Source organism: Gallinula chloropus, assembly GCF_964237585.1.
Source record: "Gallinula chloropus genome assembly, chromosome: 14".
Lineage (NCBI taxonomy): Eukaryota > Metazoa > Chordata > Aves > Gruiformes > Rallidae > Gallinula > Gallinula chloropus.
Genome location: NC_140099.1, coordinates 4,660,161 through 4,677,105, shown reverse-complemented (window position 1 = coordinate 4,677,105; position 16,945 = coordinate 4,660,161).

Below are 16,945 nucleotides of genomic sequence, written 5' to 3'. Positions count from 1 at the left end.
TCTTACTACCTTTCAGTCAGGAGGTACAGCTACAAAAGGGGAACCCATTATAATTTCTGCCTCCTTGCCAGACACTTGACACAAATGCATGCAGAACTACTGCAGGACAGGCTGCATGGTTGTTGGGAGAGGCACACAGCCCATTCTGCAAAACCTCACAGGCTAAAGCCCCCGAGCTATCACAAGACTTGCCCCAGGATGACCATGTTTGCAGCAGACTGCTGCCCAGTCTGTCCCACCTCCACCAATGATCAAAGGATTCATCTGTCAACACCTGAGTTGCCAGAAAAATTCGTATTACTACATTCTGAGACAAAACACAGTCATGGTCTACCTTTAACCTTTACTTTCTGACTGGTATTTCCGAAGGCAACAAACAAATAGAAATACATTGCCAATGTTCTTTGTATCTGTAAATTGCATCAACCCTTAACTGTGTCCAAACCTGTTATTAATTAAGTGTTTGTCATGTTTCAGAATAGAAACAAGCTTTTGGAGGTTATGAAGGAAGACTGTCACAGGAATTGTGACTGCTCAGAGTTACACATCATGGTTCCAGATATTCTTTGTATTTCCCCATTTTCTCATGTTTTACCCTGTTGAGAACTACTTTGTGCAGTGATTAGCATGACAGAACCTTAGCACCACACAAAACACTAGTATTATTAAATAGCAAGCAATTTAAACTGTTTCCCTTCCTTTCCACTGGAAAATTAGAACATGGTGAGCACATTTTGTCATTGCAAAACTTTATAACTCCTCCTAATAAAAATTCTGGGACTTATTTCCTCCTTTGTGCCAAGTGCAGATGGTTGCACACCCAACCATTGCACCACAACACACCAGAACAGGCAGTATGAAGTCGGAAGAGAACGTACACTGCACCTGCACAGTGGGGATGTTCCTGGCTATCCCAAACCAGACAGGTACACGGCAGCTCGGGCTGAGCACAGAAAGGATGTGCAGGAGAAGCTCGTGAGGTACCAGCACCATGTGACTGGTGAGCGGTGAGAATTTATCCCATAGCTCCGTGCTTCAACCCTTATTTCACAACAAAAACTGAATAAAATAAGCCTGCTCTTGTCTTCAAAAAGTTCAGTTACAGAGCTAATTCTTGCGCATTTGTAAGCCTGCACAACTACCATCAGTGGGGACCTTACTGCCTCTCCCCAAGACTGCAAGGACAGGCCTGCAGTGCCTGCTCAGGCATCGTTACCTTTACAAGGTAATGTCCATTCATACTGGGTTCCAACTTGTCGAAAGTAAATAAGCTCATCTCATTAGTATTATCTCAATGATAAATATACCTAAGGAATTATCTTAATTATACCTACTCAAGTCTATTAAAAAGATTTCTTCTGAGATCCCCACCAGCTAAAAAGCAGTAAAGCTGCCACAGGCTGCAGCTTTTACCTACGGCTGCTGTAAACCATCCAAATCTTGCTGGACTGTGAGATCGTTTCTCAACCCCACAGCAGCTGGTAAAAGACTGATGGGAGTTCAGGGCTGCCACTTCCAGTCTTGCCTTGATGGCCAGCAGTGCTCTGATTTTCCTTCTGGAAGTTCAACTTTAAGCGTTGACAGCAGCTATACACTCTTTTTGTTGCTTCGGGGCTTGCAACTACTTAGAAGAGCTGTTTGACAAGTATCAAATCCAAGTGAAACACTTCTTAAAGGATTGCATCAGAATGAAGCCTGTGGATTTGACCAACACTAGAATTCCTAGGGAAAACCAAAAATATTTCTACTTCTAATGCCTGAGCTTAGTTTCCACCTGAGAAGCTAATTTTCACTTTCTGAAGGGACCATTAATTGCTGGCAGTTTTTAAAAGTCAAACCAAAGTCAGCCTGAACATCAACAGACTGAAGGACAGTCCTGCTGCACTTTGTGCTGGGATTTATGCACAGTGCTTTGGAGTCCAGCAAACACATTTTGCTATCTAGACCCAGTACTTAGCTGTGGTTGCGAAGTGCAAGGGCCCAATGTAAAGCTGAAGTACAAGGCTCTGAAAACAACATGAGAAAGAGTTCCTAGTGTGGGAGGTCACAGTCACACCCTGCTGTGAACATTGTCGAGGTTCCCCATGTTGACTCTGGCAGCAGATAACAGATCAATTAAACTCAGCACATAACATGCTAACATTCCTTAGACTCAAGTGCTACACAAATTATATTGACACACTCAATGTAAATAAAAGCAAGATGCCTCCTGTCTCCAAACCATCAAGGCAGAAAGAAATGGTTGATTAGATTGCTGTTTCTATATAATTATTTTTATTCTGCAATTTTGCACAGTATTGAGAAAATTGTGTGCAAAAGTGCAGTGGCCCAGTGGAACTGGGGAATGAATGGATTGACAGCTGTCCTGCAGAAAAAGACTTGCTGGTGGATGAAAAACTGGATATCAGCAGGCTACATGCATTTGCAACCCACATTCTGCTCCTCTACTCCACTCGTGAGATGTCCCCTGGAGTACTGTGTCCAGCTCTGGGGGCCACAGCACAAGAAGCTGTTGCAGCAAGTCCAGAAGAGGCCATGATGATGCTCAGAGAGCTGGAGAACCTCTGCTCTGGAGACAGGCTGAGAGAGTTGGGTTGGTCAGCCTGGAGAAGAGAAGGCTGTGGGGAGACCTTATAGCTGCCTACCAATACCTGAAGGGGCTACAGGAAAGCTGGAGAGGGGCTGGTTACAAGGGTGGAGTGACAGGACAAGGAGAATGGCTTTAAAAGAGGGTAGATTTAGTTTAGATATTGGGAAGAAATCCTTCCCTGTGAGGGTGGTGAGGCCCTGGCACAGGGTGCCCAGAGAAGCTGTGGCTGCCCCTGGATCCCTGGCAGGGTTCAAGGCCAGGTTGGATGGGGCTTTGGGCAGCCTGGGCTAGTGGAGGGTGTCCCTGCACATGGCAAGGGGTTGGAACTAGATGATCCTGGAGGTCCCTTCCAACCCAAGCCATTCTATGAGACTGTGATTCTATAAAATTGTAAATTTTCACAGATTTATGAAGTGCTTCCTCTTGGAATGTTCACAAGGGGGCCTCAGATGACATGATACCAGCCCTGGTAATAATACTGCGAAAGCATGGGTGTGAATATTTTCCACAGTGCTGTGATGCAATTTCTTTGATCTGTGTTAGAGTAAATAAAGCTCCATTGTAATTATCTGAGACTATTTCAGTGTCTGTGCAAAACATAGATTTGAAAAATGCTCTTAGTTTTGTAAATTATTTATGGAGGTACAATAGCAGTAAGAGGGATAGCATTAAGTAGAGCAGCACTATATTCCCTTTTCCTGTATTTACTCTTCCACTGTGAGCAAAACACACGCTCCTTCTAAGGAGAAAAGCTCTTTGCTTTGTTTAAGAAAACAAAATTTTAGGGAGAGCCTGTCATGCAACGAGTGCAAGTGAAGTAAGGCCAGTTTTGAATCCAGGCTATCGGCTTCAGAATGTTACCTGTGATCTGTGGTTTAGTGTTGCTAGAAGAGGACACAAACACACACACATCCAGACAGTCCCACGTAAGTGTAATGAAGTGCCAAAAATACTTTTTACATAAATAGTGTGATCAGACAGCAGATATAAACCTGCTTTCTGTAATTCTTATCTTAGATCTGGTGTAACCACAAATTATTATTTAAGAAGATGTTGTCTCTTTTGTAATAGCATTTACTGAAAACTTTAAAATTTCTCCTAGATAACAAACATAAATTTGAGCCTTTTAAATGAGGGAAACATTCTGATCTGGCGCTGATTTGGGGTCCAATTCTGCTGTCACTATATCAGTGCCATTTTTCCTATTGCTTACAAAAAGCACAAGCTATCTGTTTTCTGCATCAGAATTACCTTCTTGCCTTCAGGTCTCTGAGGTTTTGTGCACTTAAGCCACTGCCTCCCTAGCTACTCTAATTTCCTCTCATTTCAGCTTTTAGCATGATGTTAAATCCTCGTGGCTTTTAGCCCTTTCTGCCTGCCTTCTCACACAGGCCACTTGAAGACAGACTTGAAGGAAATAACTTCCAACTTTTCTTCCTTCACATCTCTCCTTATTCTTACTCCTCACATCCATTTCATTTCAATCTAGTTAAGGTTTTGTCTGTGAGCCCCCATCAGGTTAGAACTTGGAAGGCTAGTTCTAATCAGGGCAAGCTGAACTACTCTGTCTTCTATACATTTATAAAACCAGTAAATGAAAGTGTTGGTACTGCCTTCCTGGACACTGTGTTACAGTTTAGTACAACCTGTTCCCAAGCAATAGAAGGCAAACCAGAGAAATTGGGGGTGGAGGGTGGAGGGGAGGTGGTGGGGGGGTTGCCAGAGTACACTACATCTGTACCAGTTCAGTCAGTCGGGGCCAAGGGGTGAAGTCATACACTGCCACATGATGGTCCCTACCTTTACACTGTTAGTGTGCTTCATGGTAAGGCTTTGCCCACAAACACTGTCCAAGGAATGTGGGGTATGTCTGAAGCTGTAGACATGAGCCAGGTCAGGCCAGTTGTGTCAGAACTAGAAAGTCCACAGATTGTTTTACTTACTAGCAGAGACAGAGCAAATGAGTTACGCAAGTCTTTGCAACTGTTTAGTTAAGCACACTCTGAGTTAAAGTGGTGTAACTGTGAGTAAATGATTCTTGTCTCCTCTCTTATCCCTACACCTCCCCGTATCCTCCCTCGGAAAAAAAACATATATAGAAAAACATCTTGACAACAACAGGGCATCAGAGAAAAATACAAAAGAGTAATATAAAAAGACACAGTGGCAAGTCAATTCTTACTCAGCCAGGGGAAATCTAGGAAGCACCTTTAGCCTCAGAAGTAGATGACTCCTGGTTGTCGGTCAGTGACTTTTTGTGTCCAGGGGAAGGATTTCCTCAATGGAAGAGGAGCGAGCCATTTTCTACACTCTACCCAATGTCACACTTGTGTCTGAGGCTCTAAAGCTCTGCAGTGATCCCAGCCACCTGCAGCTACGCTGGGCCCTGCCCTTCTTCCAAATTTCACATCCATGAATTCTCAATTAGATTCTGAACTGCTTGACTTTTTGTTTGCAAAGCTCTTGCCATGCCATTACCCACACCTGCATTAACTCTGTCTGTTTAAAAGGGGCATGTTACATTTTGAAGGCCATTTGCCTCCAGACAGAGAGGTCCTGCACATCAAGTCTCCCTCGCTGACCTAACTGGATCTTTGAATGTGATTTAAGTATTCCAGATGTGACCTTCATAGAAGGGTGAATTTTATTCAGGTCTGCCTGTCTGAGCTCTGCTCATTCCTGGAGACCACGCAACTTCGACTTCTCATCCTGTTTATTGACATGAGAAGCACTTTTACTCAGAGAAGTAATAATAAGGGAAATCCAGAAAAAACCCACAACCTTTTCTGCAGGAGATGGGCCATTTATACGAAGATAAGATTTGTTTAGCATGATGGAACAGTGATGGAACCCAGAGTTCTTACATTGTATTATCCATTTCCTTTTCATAACATACTTTCTTTAGTTTACATTAAGGGATATGACTAAATCACCTGTGTTTATCTAAATAACAGAAATACAGAACATGTTTAGGTGAATTGAACAAAACTACATCAGCTGATAATGCTGTTTTGTTTGTGTGATATTACTGCTATGTAATTCTTCATGATTATTCCAATGAAATACTAGAAGGTGTCAAGATAGAAATATATGATGGATTTTTCCTCCGAGGAATAGCTGTAGGTAGAATCATAGAATCATAGAGTCACGGGGGTTGGAAGGGACCTCAAGAGATCATCGGATCCAACACCCCTGCCAAACCAGCTCCCCAGCTCATACTGCACAGATAGGTGTCCAGATGGGTCTTGAATATCTCCAGAGAAGGAGACTCCAGACCTCCCTGGGCAGCCTGTCCCAGAGCTATGTCACCCTCACTGTGAAAAAGTTCTTCCACATGTTGGTGCGGAACTCCCTGTGCTCCAACTTGAGGCCATTGCCCCTTGTCCTGTACCCACAGACACTGAAAAGGGGCTGCCCATTTCCCCCTGCATCCCATACCTAAGATATTTAGAAACATTAATAAGGTCCCCCCTTAGTCTTCTTTTCTCCAGGCTGAACAGTCCCAGCTTACTCAGACTTTCCACATATGGGAGAGGCTCCAGGTAAAGGCCTGAACATACATGAACATACCACGTCATATGGATATACCACACCCGGGTAAATGGCAGATAGCAAGTATTTCGTGTTTTTCTTTTTTAAAAAAGTTTTCTTGCTTTCTTGACACAGAACAATCCTCTTGTGATGGTGAACAAGAGGAAACCACAATCGTTGATATTTACATTGTGATTCTTAGAGTCTTGTTTTATGTCTATTGTCCTGGGCTGGGTTACAAGGTCACCAAAGTCAATGGAAAGATGTGTGCTCCCTTTTCCACATTTGGAATTTTCCAAATACATACACAGGCATATAAAACAATATTTATTAATTTAAAATCTGCTGCACTGAATCAAGAAAGGTTTCTTTCTCTGCAGGCTCCCTCATCACACTAATACTGAAAAGACTACTCATATAGGGAACTAGGGAAAACTTTCTCTCCAGCATCATTGAACATTAAGTGAGGGATAGGAAGAGGAAAATTTGAAGGTGGTGTCCAAAAGGCTGATTCTGCAGAGCTTGGTCTCCCTGAGCACCCACTGTAGACACCAGAAACAAATTCCATCTTGGAAGTGGCCAGGGACTGTAAATTAGGAACCTGCTCTGAAGCCTGCACTGAAAGATTTTCTCTTCCCCCATCTCCTTACGCAGAGGTAGCACATGGAGTAGATGGTGGAGGGAATCATAGAATCACAGACTGGTCTGGGTTGGAAGGGACCCCAAGGATCACAGAGTTCCAATCTCCTGCCACAGGCAGGGCCACCAACCTCCAGGCCTGGAGCTACACAAGGTTGCCCAGGGCCCCATCCAACTTCGCCTTGAACACCCCCAGGGATGGGGCATCCACCTCCTCTCTGGGCAGCCTGTTCCAGCCCCTCACCACTCTCTGTAAAAAACTTCCCCCTAATACCCAATTTAAACCTTCCCTCCTGTCCTGCCATTGTCTGCCCTTTTAAAAAGTTGATTCCCCTCCTGTTTGTATGCTCCCTTCAGGTCTCCCACAACCTCTGAGAAGATACTTCAGGGAGCCAGTCCTTTAGTAGCCATTAGCCTGTGACAGAATCTGGTAACTAATTCCTTTCCTAATCCCCAAATGATTATTTTTTTCCTTAATTATTAGTACTATTTTTGACAGCTTCTTGGTAGTGCAGTTTTTCTAGAGACTTAGCTTCCCTTCACTTTCAATAAGGTATTCCTCTTTGGTTTTAACACAGCACCAAATTAGAAGTTTTCTTCTTTTTTTTCTTTTTTTTGCACTCATTTTAACAATCCCAGGTTGCTCTCCAGCTCAGGCACCCTCTGCTGGTCTTCCCAAAGCAAAACACAAAGCACCAGAGAATTTTCAGCCCCGACCAACACTTTAAAGAGGAAAAAAAAATTGAAATATATCTATATTTCTCTTTTCTAAACCTTTTACTATCAGAATATAAATTATGAGGAAGATCAGCTTTGGGGCTGTAAACTGAGCACACAGGGAGAGGGTTTTTTTCATGAATTCAAGAAAATAATTGCATAATCAAGCATGTGAACCTGTGGAATTTCTCAGGCAAAAAGTCCAAAAGCAGACATGGCCTAAAAAGCTGATCACAGCCTGACCCTGGCTCTTAGCAGAACCCTGTGATTGGCATTTTAATGAAGGTGTTACACAAGGAGCTGTAGAAACTTATTCTACCAGAGACCTTTTTTTTTTCTGTGTATCTCAGTTAACAAAAGTCTAAGCAGTAGCCCTGCACAGACAGTACCTATTTTAAGGAGGTGAGGAGGTAGGGAGGTACAGTGGCTAGCTATTAGCATCAATTCCCACCACACAAGAAGCAGAGCTGATCTAATTTCTCATCTGGGAAAATCCCTGGATGTCAGAGAAGTAAATGAGAGCACTGCACTTTCTTACTCAGTGGATGGAGAGGATGTGCAGGTGTTGGGAGGGGGTAAGTTTGATGCACCTGGTACTGCAAGAGTCCCTTTCTGGTGAGCAAGAAAAAGTGGCTGTAAGACTGCTCTAACTACTACTGGCATCTAAAAAAGCTTCCTGTGCTGCCCTGGATCAGACAGATGTGTGTCTGTCAGGAAGGTGGCCCTTGTTCGTTTTATGAACTGTATAGGATGGCATCCTGCAAGAAGTTATGTTTAAAATCTACAGTAGCACAAATCCAGGCTGTGCACGTGACTTGATGAGCGTTTCACTTACTCCACTTGCTCAAGGCAACTTCTACTCATCAGTGTGAGTGACTGGGTGCTTTGTGGGGGACCCACCAGCTTTCCAACCCGGAGATTCAGGACAGTTGCAAAAGACAGTAACATTTATTAAACTGGAGGGGGTTTTATGATGTTTTATGATGTTGAAAAGTGCTTTCTATGTCACAGCAACAGGCAAGATACTAGCCACAAGTATTTAAACAAAAGCTAAATAAGCAGCCTCCTGTTACCTCTCCTGGTTAAGTAAATTCTTCAGCATACTGGAGAAAGTGCAGGTGAGACCACCAAGGTGAAGTGGTGACCAAAAGACTTAAGAGAACCATCTTTGTTCAGCTGTAAGAAGAAAAGGGGAGATTTTACTGCTGTCTTCTACCGCAGACACTTTTCAGAGATGGTATGAGATAACGGACACAAATAGCAACACAGGAAATTCTGATTGGAAACACAGAAACAGGTGCCCAGAGAGGGGGAATTTCCATCCTCGAGGATATTCGAAATTCAGCTGGTCAAATACCTGAGCAACCCCATCACATTGGACCTGCTTTGAGCCAGGGGTTGAACTAGATGGCCCCCAGAAGTCCCTTCAAACCAAATTACTCTATGATTTTATGATAAATGACTGCTGTATCATTCATCCATCTTAAACTGATGAAAGTCATTTTGACAGGCTAATGCTTCCCCAAGCGAGTAAGAAATTTAAACCCAATCTAGACTCGCTGAAGTCAGTGGGAATTTGAAGTTTAATTTGAAAGGCACTGGATCATCTTCAACACTTTTAGCATGTATGTTCAGTAAAGATCCTCAACTTCATTTTTGTAGGCAGCATTAGAAATTGCATCAGGGTGGTGATGTTTTTTCCTGTGGGTTTCTCAGTAGGCTGCTTTTGCAGTGTGATGAGAATGAAGCATTCCACGCCCACTGTCTTTGAGTACTCACAAATTCTACCTAGAGAGTTAGCAGCAGGGTGAAGCGTTTGCTCAGTGCTCTGAAGGTATATAACTTTGCTTTTCAGCTGCTCCTGCAGGAAAATATTTGCTAACTGTTATTGGTAATGAGCCTCTCATCTAACTTAGGTTCAGCTCAGGTCAACTGCTACTTTCATGTTGAGACACTGTCTATATTAATTGAAATTTATGTCATAGAATGGCAATCTTGTGACCTGTGCAGAGTGAGCTAATGATTCCAACTCCGTTTTCAGCAGGCTGCTGGGATTTCACACTGCCAATGCTTTCTTTTTCACCTCACAGCTTTGCTTGTCTTTGCAAAACAGAACTTCTTTCCTCTTCCTTATCTTGTCTTTTATAAGGGATTCTATTATTTATGTTGAACATAAAACAGAGTAAAACAACACAAGGGAGTAATTAGAATACAAGAGGATAAATGTCAAGCACTAGCCAAGTATTTGTATTTTTCCTATAAAGGTTAAAAAATGCAAAAAAAAAAAAAAAAAAAGAAATGGGTTTGTGAAAATATAATGTATGCCTTTCCACACACACATGTAATGGAAACAGATTTATCTTAATAAGCACGAGTGATACAGTTCAATGAATGAAACCGAACAAGAAAACAAACATATTTCAAATCCTTAAAAGAAATCCCCTTCCCAAATCTCTCAAGAATTAGCTGGACTCCTAATCCATTGGATTAACTGAAATTTCCAGAGAAGGAAGGATACCTTTCTATTTAGGGTGGAGACTCGGATCATCTCCAAGTAGCACCCATATTTTGACTAATACTCTGGTATTAAGCTGCACCACATTACTTGCACTTAAATGTTCTACAAAAGACTTAATGCTGACGTGACCTGAGATTTTTCCTTCCCTGCTATAAGAAATTTAAACCCTTCCTTCTCCTGAAACTCTGAGCTTCAAGTGCACAACAAGCAGTTGTTTATTTTCATAATAGCGCTGGTTGCTTTGCTGATATTTTGTTCTGCACCATGCCCAAAGAAACACACCACCATCCTGGGGAAGCAGGTGTTGTCATAAAAATACTAAAAATCCAAATTACTACTTGTTTTGCCTTCCTAAGAAAACCATCACATATAGCTGGTGATCTCATACCCTTTTTTATCATGTCCCTTATGCCAGCAAGCATGAAACAATGTCTTCCCTTCTTCCACTCATACCACATCAGCAGCTGTGTAATGAAACTAAATTTAAACTTCAATTATGTTGTCAACTAAAAAAAGGCCTAAGTGGTAAAATCCAGCTCCAGAACAAGATTGTCCTTTAAATCCTGGACTCTCCAGAATCCTCAGTACTGTGTAAAAATACTTTGCAAAATACTAAGCAATCGTTCAGATTTCAAGTATCTCCACACCTTGGCTATTTGATTCTGACATGTTGGTTTTAGTTTAACTGCTCAACTGACACAGAAAAAATGATCTCCTCAGCTGTGTCCCAGCTAACAGGCTTGTTAGGAGAGACAACTGATCAGAAAGATTTCTATGAATGAATGTAGCAAAAATTAAGTTCTGTTTGGTTGTACAAAGAAGGCAACTAGATCTGGCTGTTTAATGAAGAAAAAGACACAAAAACCGGAGTTTACAGAATATAAATCTTACCCTCCCATCAGAACCAACCTCCTTCACATCTGGAAATTCCAGTCTTTATCAAATTTCAGAATCTCCTGCTTGAATGTTAGCAATTATAAAACTCTAAGAGCATCATAAGACTCTTGATGACTCAGTATGAAGTATTCTCACACATCAACAGTCTGACATGTAATTTTAGCTGTGATTGCTAAGCTAATTTTTAGGTTAAACAACTGACAATTGTAGGCAGGCCCATTAAACTTGGCTGGGATAACAGCCGTTTTTACAACATGCTAATGACTAAGGGTTTGATCCTGCAATGCTGAGGTCAATGGGACCTTTGTCACTGACTTCAGTGAGGGTACAGGCCTTCATGCACGGACTACTAATAGCAAAAGAAAACAGCAACTTACATATACCCTCACATGGAATTGGTTAAAGCCTTGCTGATAAAATATTCTGGTTGTTCTCTGCTTCATGGCTTGGTTTACAGCTAAAGATCTCATGCAGAAAATGCAACTTTCAGCAACTGAACACAAAGAGGTCATAAGCATTCACCACTGACAGGTGGAGGTTCAGTAAAACCTATTAACCTCCTCAGGTTAGAAAGAACTGTTGAAGGGTATCTGTCACCTCTGAATTCAGCCCAGACTTTAGAGTACTTCAAATCAACTTAAGTTTTCTACTGATGTTGCTTTAAGCTGTTTCATGGTTTCTATGCTGAAGAGTAATGCATATTGTCCCAATGAGGCTGTTTACATCACACCATCAGGAATCTGGTAGATAGCACAAGGACCAAAGTGAACTGGCAGACTCTGGCATGCCATGCCAGCACTTCTTCAGCCATGCCTGTTTTGTCCCTTTTTATATAACAAGTTCAGGACTCACAGGCTTTCTAGCAAGACTTTTCCATTTCAACCACGCAGGCAGTTGAGATCCTAAAGGGAAGGGGAAAAAACTAGTTAAATGGTTCTGTTTTCCCTCATTTTTCATTTGCTTTAAAATGCTTGTAGACTATGCTGACGTTCTTTTTTAACTTCATTTCACATGAGAAGCAAATTTTCCTGCCCACCAGGTCTTTGGTGACATTTTTCTAGAGGTAGAAGGAACCATGTGAAATGAAGGCGATTTGCAGATGAGCTCTAAAGACCTTGACAATCTGCATTTATCTTCTTGTGCTGCCTGAATTTTTCTCATCCTGCTTTGGACTTTTGAAGAAACTGGGCAGTGCCATGCCTGTATTTCACATGGAAAAAAGTAAGAGAAAAATGGAGGGACAAAACCAACACCAATATTCTAGAACAAAGCTTTGTCTTAATTTTCAGAATAAAAGGATTTTCCTTTGATTGATATTTGTACTTCGATTCTGCTGATTTTCCTGACTTGCAGGTTACTTCCATCAGCAAATTCTCACCTGTAAAATAAAACTCATGGCCAAGCATTGGGGTTTTTTTGTCTTACAGCTAGATTCAGGAAACCACATTGTGATGCCCTAATGGTTTTGTACTTAATTTTGTAAATTGAAAATTACAACCCCTTGTTTTGTTTGAATGTTGTTTTAAAAAGCTATCAGGAGAGCACAGATTTTGTCTCAGAGAGGCCCAAGTGTGGCAGTTTGTGTAGCACTTTTCAGGATCCAGCAGAAAGTGAATTATATGAGAACTGCTGGACGTTTGCATAGGGTGTTCTTCAAAAGACCAAAGCCTTTGTGACATCTTTCAGAGAAATTCAGCTTGGGTACAGGATACACCCTAGGTGTGTGCTTTTGATGATTTAAACATCATGTGACTATTAATCACAGCTACAGTACTGGCATTTTATGGAGGTCGCCAATGGCACAGCTGCCTGAGCAGATGCCTACACATGTCATCACACCAGGGTGTTGCAGGAGTAGTATCAAGAAGACGTGAAGCCTGCAGCAGAGTCATCCAGCTGCCTTTTGGATTCTAAAAATAGGTACAGCCCCACTGGAGAAGAGATGGAGCACAGCATCAGTACTTCACAAGCCAAGTATAAAGCTCTGGCAAGTTTAAGATGACAACATGGCAGGCCACACACATTACTACGAAGATTTCTATTAGATAACCTTTAAGCACCACAGGTAATTAATTTTAGCCATCTAAAAATTAAGGGTCTGGTGTAGGTCATCATCTCAGCTTCTTCTGTAGTCACAGAAACTACAGGAGAGAAAAAGTCCCCTTCAGACAGCAACTCACCCAACCGGCTTTAGGCACCGGTGTAATCAGGGGAGTAATGATCATCTGAAGGTGCCAGTCTCTCTGCTGAACCAAGGCAACAGCTTGATTATACATCTAGTATTTAGATTCATGTTATTAAGTGATACAAACCCCATCCCAAACAAAACAAAACCACAGGGTCTAGCAGCTTTTTAGGCTGCAGAGTACATCATTTCCCATCTACATCGAGTATTTGTGGTAGACAGTAAGAAACAGGGATGAAAAGTAAGGGATGCTGAAACCAAAAGGCTCTGCTTTTCCTGGCCTTTTGAATAAAGTACACGTGAGACACTGACAGGAGGACAGCTTTTTCACTTTGGGATCAAAAATGTAAATCATGGGACACAATGGTTAATATATGTCTCCTCTTTAAAGACCACATAGACAAAATTCCAGTTATCTCATGATAAACCTGATAATAAAAGAAGCTTAACCAACTGGTATTGAAACTGAGAGTTAAAAGGAGTATTGGTCAATACCAGTGAAGCAGAGAGTCCAGCAGACTTGTACAAAATATGGTCATTACAATGGAAACTAAAGCCAAAGTGCAGTTATAATTACATGTGAGCACAGTAGCAATTGCAGTCCCATATTCTCTTTTCATGGGAAATGATGTCACTGGGAACAGCTTCACTGGAGAAAACGTGGAGCTTTCTAAACTGACAGTTTCAATGCATGCATTGGACAGAATCATCCTCTTGCTTGCAATAACCAAGAGTGTCCAGGTAGTAAATTTAGAGACACAGATTATTTTTTTTTAAATACTCTTGGCAAAGACCATCCATCTAAAGACTTTTTTTAAAGCTGCAACAGGAAGGAGAAAAAAATAATTAAGTCCTCTCAAAATAATATTCTCTCAAAATACCCTGTGGGAACAGCACCTCTTCCTAAATACACTTTATTACACTCATAGAAATGTCTTGTTCCAAACACTGAAATATGATTCTTCTCAATAATTATGGTTTATGATGCAGTGTTGAAAGTTTTGCAAGAGCTCTTGTTATTGCCTCCCTGACTGGGGTGACAATGATCCTAGTGACTACAAGTCCCAATCAGCTGCAGCCCATCTACAGCTAAAGGGAAAACAGAGAGTTGTATGCTGGGACATGTAGTCTCATCAGCTGCAAACTTGCATGTTAGAGGCATACGTTACACACAGCTATTTTATCCTAATTAAATGTGATGTTCGACTTTCTTGTTAGTATCTGTTACCGTTGCCAGTATAACAGGCCAGGCAAAACTAGCAAACTAAATAAAAAGTTACACTTTAAGAAAATATTGTGGTAATTTGACTCCATCCAATTTCCCAAGAAAAACATATAAATAGAAGATGACAGCAGCAAACTCTCTGCTGTCATTACATTCCTGCAGCTTAAAACTAGGACATCACAAAAAAAAAAAAAAAAAGCTGGGCCATGGGGGTTTTTAATCAATTTTATTTAAAAATAAAAACCCCAACAAACTGACACACAAAAATCCAGTTGTAGGTGAAACTAAACAGCATCTAAATGAAATGCACACGCTTTGTATATGCCTCAAAGCGCCAGGAGAGATTTATTGAAGTGGAAAATGAGGGTGAAAAAAATACATTCTGTTTAAGCGCAGAGGTTAAAGAAGCATGACACATGTCTGCAGGAACAACTTTGCATAACCTCTATTGTAGAAGTTGGCGGGGGGGGGTGAGAAATACAGTTTTTATAATCTGAACTGTATCAAAACTGTAATTGTCTTTGGATATGACAAGGAAATTAAAAATTGCATTGACTAAGATCATGGGAATTATTCCATGACCTTCCAAACCCTCCCTTCCATTATGGAATACACTGCTTATATTCTGCTCCCCACCCGCCAACATATTTTCAGAATATTTTGCATTCTCATCTCCCTAATGGCTTGCTTCCACTAACAAATTTTGCTGCGTTTAGCTACAATTCAAAGGCCTGGAATAGTTGACACAACACTGAGCACTACTGAGTGGTGTTCAGTATGGGATGAATACAGTGAGATCCCCTCCGAACATACCACTCAGTCACAGTCAGCAATGGAAACTGGAGACTTTGTAATCACACGGTCAGTTTATCTATTACAGGAAAGCCCTACAGCGATGAGGTTTTGTTATATTTGTTACAAGCTTTTTTTAGCTATCTTTGGGTAGGGCTTTGCTGGTTTTGAGGGTTTTATCTGCGCAAGAGCCCTCAATTAACTGTCTTCAGTGGCTGGCACACAGGGATTGATGCTGCACTGATTGTTATCTACAATGGCTGGGGGAATGGAACCAGCAATCTGAGAGCTTTCCAAACATTCATTTTAGGGAAACCTTAACGTATGGCTGTTTGCTCCCATTGCTGTTAAAGACGGAAACTATCTAAAGCAGACAACCTTCCTGATTCTTTCGCTAAGTACCCACTTCACCTTCCCTTAGCCCTCTTCAGTATCTCTGTAGTCAGCCCCTTTCTTCACAGCCTCAAAACTACCACGCATCCCTAATCCTCCCTTTTAAAAGCACTCCTCGCATCCACTCCACCTTCAAAAATCCCCAGGCCTGTGCTTTAACCCTGGCTTGTTGGAATTAGCGTGTGTGTCCCCCCACTTTGCGGTCACCCCTCTCCCAACCAGACCCTGCTCCCACTGCAGCCTCCTTGAGCATCCTCCCCCACGTTCACCTCAGACAGAACAGAGGTTTGTTTAATAACTTTGCTGGCTGAATCCGTTCCCTGCAAATCGGCGCGGAAGAAGGGGGGGGAGGGTGAGAGGAGAGGGGGGGGGCAGGGGTGGGGGGGGGGAGTCGCCGCTCCCCGAACATACTCCCGTCCCTTTTGTCAACAGGCCAGCCTTCATCAAGGATAGCTGGAAACCGCGGGATTATTAAACCCATTAGGCGTTCATTACTGGCAATCCGCTCCCGATTTTGCCAGCGGTTGTGCTGCCAGCAGCACGGCCTTGGTGGGGGGGGCCTCAGGTTTAGGCGGGTAAAAGGATACCCCAGCGCGGCCCTGCGCCCGCCCGCGGCTCTGGGGACGGGACGCCACCAGAGCGGCTTTTCCTCAGCGCGGAACGGGAGGCACAGCTCTCCGCGCCCGCCGCCCCTTCAAGGCGGATCCCGCAAGGGCTCCGCTCCCTCTTAAGACGGGAAACCAACGTGAGTTACCGACACCGCAGCCAAAGGAGCCTCTCGCCGCTGCCCCCGCCTCTCCCCTCAGGGAAAGGGGCGGTGCCAATGACGCATGCGCGTCCCCCCCTCCCTCAAACCCCGCCGAGGCCCGTGCCTCGCCCACGCGCTTTCGCGCATGCTCAGCGCGGCCCAGCTCGGGGCGGTTGGGGGATGACGACGGGACGAGGAATGATGTAATACGTCTAAAACGGCCTCGCTGCGTTCCTTCCCCCCCCCCCCCTTTGCAGCTCTCCCAGTCCCAACATCCGGGTACCCTTCCTGCTACGCCAGAGGCGGGTTTTTGCCCGGGGACGCGGCGTTTGCCGCGTTTCGGTGTTTTTCTGTTGGCTTTGCCGTTGTTTTGTATTTTTTAACGGGCGTGCGGGGGGGCGGCCGGCACCTTCCCCTCCCGCCTCTCCTCCCCGGCGGCCGCTGGGAAGGTGAGGCGGGAGCGAGGGTGCGCAGGCGTACGGCGGCAGCAACGGCGGGGGCCGCGGGCGGCAGGCGCGCCTGCGCAGAGCGGGGGGGGTTGAGGAGGAGGAGGCGGCGGCGGCGCAGTGCGTGCGTGCGTGTGTGTCTGCGCGAGGCAGGGGGGTGGGGGGGGGAAGGCGGACGACGCTCCGCGGTGCTGCGCGAGTAGGCGCGGAGCTCGGGCGGGCGGGAGGGGGCCGGGGAGGGGGGGGACGGCGGCGGCGGCTGAG